Genomic DNA, 4,904 nt, shown 5'->3' on the forward strand with positions numbered 1-4,904 from the left:
TGGAGAGCCTTAATTACCCTGTGAAGGCTGGAGGGTGGGAGGGAGACTCTCCAGAGCCACCTAGCAGGGGTCTTAGAAGGTGGGCCCGTCTTCAGTGACCCAATAGGGGTGAAGCCAGAAAAAACACCCTAAGCTTATTTTCCTCTCACTATGGTTACTTGCCAAAACAAACAGGAAGATAGAGAGCAAAGTGAGTTCATGGGTAAAGCTTACTTGGGTCAGCTCTCCAGGCTGACTAGAGAGGGTGGGGCTTAGTTATGATGAGCAGACAGGCCTGTCTCACTCACTTCTTAATTTATAGACCCTGGTGGTGCAGCTGTCCAGAGCCAGAAATAAGGGCATGGGGGAGAAATTCCATCTGGGAAATCAGCCTGGCTGTAACTTCTCCCAAGTGAACTTCGTGTAAAAATTACTAGAGCCCAAGGCCAACAGACAGGTCTATTACTACTCACACTCTGGCAGCCATCTACTGTCTATCATGATGAGGAAGGCATGCTGCCAGAGCGTGAGGAAGCTAGGCACATGGCATCTGCACACAGGAAACAGAGAGGTGGACGCTATGCTCAGATCTCCTTTTCTTCTCTATCATTTAGTCCAGGACCTCAGCCAAGGGACTGGAGCAACCCATACTCAGGCTGGGTCTTTCCTCCTCAATTAAGCCTCCCTGGCAATGCCATCATAGATGTGTTCAGGTGTTTGTTTCCTGGGTGAATTGAAACTCTATGAAGCTGGCAATCAAGACTCACTACAGGATGGACTAAACTGCGCAGACTGTGTGAGAGTCAGGAGACCCGCAGTAGAGCCCTAACTCTGAAACTTAGATCTAGCTCAGTTACTTTGGACAAGCCCTTCTACCTGCCTGCAGCCCAAATCCCTTCCACCTGCGAAATGCCAATTGCCCCTCCCCACCCTGCCATCCAGCATCCCTTGCTGCAGAGGATGGGCAAATGTCACCTTGCAGGTGCACTGTAGTATCCGGCCTGGGTCTTCACTTGAATCCTGGAGCAAAGGAAGGTAAAGTTTTAGGGTTGGACATCAGTTCTCTTCTTGTCTGTTCTACACTCACTATGGTGCAATATTTTTTCCTATTGCCAACACACATTTCTTTACTTAATGTTCTTTAGTTTTTATTCTGATTCCTTAAAAATAATTCAGAATAAACAACAAATAGAAAAATATACAAGGCAAATTTAAAAAAAAAAATGATTCACAGTTACGTGTCAGGTTTTGAGATCTGTTATCACAGTGTCTCCTTCCAGAACCCAAGCTGGTTCACAATTACTGTGTAGCTCAGGCTGCCCTCAAACTGATGGTGATCCTCTGGCCTCAGCCGAGTAAGTGCCAGGGTCACAGACACAAGCCATGACACGCAGATGAATCACTTCTGATTTTCATAGCAACCCTTGGAGACGGGTTTTGTTACAGCTCTGTTTGCCACCAGAGCCGGGCACAAGCAACACGGCTTGCTGCTGACTGATGTTGGAGCCATGACCTGCTCTGCTCGAGCTGAGCACAAAGTCCACTCTCTTTCCTCGGCTACTGTGCACAGCACTAAGTTTAGATGCTCTCAATGAGCATTTGGCCCCATACTTCTGCCTCGCCTGTCTGCACCCAGCAGTGACCCTCATGAGAGCTGTCTCCATCCATACCTGCTTCCTGCTCCTGTCCCCAAAGGACACCCCAAGCCCCTCACTCCAGCACACCACCATGCCAGTGATCTAAGTGACAGAAGACTATTGAGTGCTGGGCCCGGGTACCACTTGTCAATCTCAGAATGGCATCACCAGCTTTTTAGGAACAGACCCCTCTGAAAGCTCTAGTCCTCTGAGCATAGATTGGAAAATTGAGGGAAGCCTGGAAAGTAGTGACTCCTTTGCTGAAGGACAAAATGGCGGCAAGGCTGCTAACTGCTCTTTCCCTTTGACATCCTTTCTTGTCCAAACAGGTTGAAATACACAGAGCACTAACATAGAAATATTGCCGGGGAGATAGAGATAAACTAAGAAAAAGGAAAGACGAAGTGGCTAAGGACAGAGATATTAAGAAAATGGGTTGAATGGCTCTAAGGAAACTTTTGGAAATAATAATCTGGTGGCAGGCAGTGCACCAGGAACAGCTCTGGTGCCACAGCTCATTGCTAGCATCAGCCACTCTGCACCTTGATGGCTTAAGAGCTGTATAGTTCAAATCTAAGACTTAGATCTCTGTTACCAGTCATCCACATGTCAGTCAGCATTATTGCCTCTGTAGCCAAGAGCGTTCTGTGATGACTGGTGATATCCAACAGAGTGACAGGAGTTCCCTCTCCACCCACATGCCCCATTTCTGGGAGTCTTTCAAAGAGTCTCCACATATCTACAAACAAATCTGCCAGCCTCAGTTCCCACACTTCTCAGCGTCCAGCAATTCCTCTTGCTGTTGCCACTGTCTACAAGTTGGTACGAACTTTACCTACATGTCTTATGAACACCGGAGGCTATGCCAAGCCGTTACGCTTTGAGCTTTCCCACCACGGCACATTACATATTGTCTCCCACACTCCTGAAAATATCTGCATTGCTTGGGACCTTAGGGCCTGCCCTAAGTAACAGCCCTTTGGTCTATGTCCACCAGAAGCTGAAGTGCTGAGATCCAGGACATTGTGACTACTGAATGATGCAACACATTGCAAACCTTCCCAAAGGAAGAAGGCATTCCTTGATCTCTTTATTAAGCAGAGTTCTCTGAAGAAACAAAACTAGCAGAATGCTTGTATATATATATATGTGTGTGTACATATATATTGTAAAAGAAGGGTTACTAGATGGCTTGTGGCAGTGGTTCTTAATCTGTGGGTTGTGATCCCTTTGGGAAACCTCTATCTCTATCTAATTATATATTACTAATGTAAAAAAATATTTGCATTATATTCATAACAGTAGCAAAATTACAGTTGTGAAATAGCAATGAAAATAATTTTATGGTTGGAGGTCACCACAACATGAGATGTATTAAAGTGTTGCAGCATTAGGAAGGTTGAAAACACTGGCTTATAGGATAGGGGTTATGTCATCCAATAAAGGCCTCTGTGTGCCAAAAGGCTGAGAACCCAGTATCTGCCCAGTGCTCAGCAGTTCCAATCTGGCACTAAAGGTCTGAAAAACTCAAGGACACTTTCTGGGCTTCAGCCTATATTGGAAAAACAAAGAGGCTGGAGTCTGAAGTCAGCAGAGGATTGCAGTGGCAGCAACTGCCACACAGTAGACACTTGTTTAGGAAGACATGCAGGTAACACTCTTTAGTTTTTGTTTTTTTTTTCCTGAGATAAATTTCTATCTACACTGCCATTAGAAAGTGCCATCTACTGTGAGGGTGAGTCTTGTCCTATCAGCTAATCCTCTGCAGAACCCCCCTCATGTATAATCAGGGGTGTGTCTCCTAGGTGATTCCAAACCCCTGTACAGTTGGCAATCAAAACCAACCATTGGCTCTCTGCTCCTCCCTGTTCCAGAGACAGCTGCATCCTTCTGTGCAGTGCCAGCCTCGTTTCTGAGACACGATGGTGAAGGTTGGAGTGAACGGATTTGGCCGAATTGGACACCTGGTTGCCAGGTCCGCCTTCCAGTCTGGCAAAGTTGACATTGTTGCCATCAATGACCCCTTCATTGACCTCAACTACATGTTCCAGTATGACTCTGCCCATGGCAAGTTCAGCGGTACAGTCAAGGCTGAGGACGGGAAGCTTGTCATCAACGGAAAGCCCATCACCATCTTCCAGGAGCGAGATCCCGCCAACATCAAGTGGGGTGAGGCTGGTGCTGAGTACGTTGTGGAGTCCACTGGTGTCTTCACCACCATGGAGAAGGCTGGGGCCCACTTGAAGGGTGGGGCCAAAAGGGTCATCATCTCCGCCCCTTCTGCTGACACCCCCATGTTTGTGATGGGTGTGAACCACGAGAAGTACAACAACTCACTCAAGATCGTCAGCAATGCTTCCTGCACCACCAACTGCTTAACCCCCCTGGCCAAGGTCATCCATGACAACTTTGGCATTGTGGAAGGACTCATGACCACAGTCCACGCCATCACTGCAACCCAGAAGACTGTGGATGGCCCCTCTGGGAAGCTGTAGCGTGATGGCCATGGGGCTGCCCAGAACATCATCCCTGCATCCACCGGTGCTGCCAAGGCTGTGGGCAAGGTCATCCCAGAGATAAATGGGAAGCTCTTGGGCATGGCCTTCCATGTTCCTACCCCAATGTGTCTGTCGTGGATCTGACAAGCCATCTGCAGAAACCTGCCAAGTATGATGACATCAAGAAGGTGGTGAAGCAGGCATCGGAGGGCCCACTAAAGGGCATCCTGGGCCACACTGAGGACCAGGTTGTCTCCTGCGACTTTAACAGCGACCCCCACTCCTCCACCTTCGATGCTGGGACTGGCATTGCTCTCAATGACAACTTTGTGAAGCTCATTTCCTGGTATGACAATGAATTTGGCTACAGCAACATGGTGGTGGGCCTCATGGCCTACATGGCCTCCAAGGAGTAAGAAGCCCACCCTGGACCATCCATCCCAGCAAGGACAACAAGAGAGACCCTTGGCTGCTGAGCAGTTCCTGTCCCATCTCAGCCCCTGATACTGAGCATCTCCCTCACTGTTTCCATCCCAGACCCCCAGAACAACAGGAGGGGCTTAGGGAGCCCTACTCTCTTGAACACCATCAATAAAGTTCACTGCACCCATCAAAAACAAAAACAAAAAACAACAAAAAAAAAAACAACCATTGCCAGGTGGTGGCTGCGCACACCTTTAATCCCACCCAGCACTCAGGAGGCAGAGGCAGGCAGATCTCTGTGAGTTTGAGGCGAGCCTGGTCTACAAAGCGAGTTCCAGGAAAGGCACAAAGCTACACAAAGAAACAC

At 48.2% G+C, this 4,904-nt stretch overlaps 1 pseudogene; it reads left to right on the forward strand.

The window, feature by feature from the left end:
• Window positions 1–3,495: 3,495 nt before the first annotated feature.
• LOC118587322 lies at window positions 3,496–4,530 on the forward strand (annotated as a pseudogene).
• The last annotated feature ends 374 nt before the right edge of the window (window positions 4,531–4,904 follow it).

Source organism: Onychomys torridus, chromosome 7 (genome assembly GCF_903995425.1).
Source record: "Onychomys torridus chromosome 7, mOncTor1.1, whole genome shotgun sequence".
Lineage (NCBI taxonomy): Eukaryota > Metazoa > Chordata > Mammalia > Rodentia > Cricetidae > Onychomys > Onychomys torridus.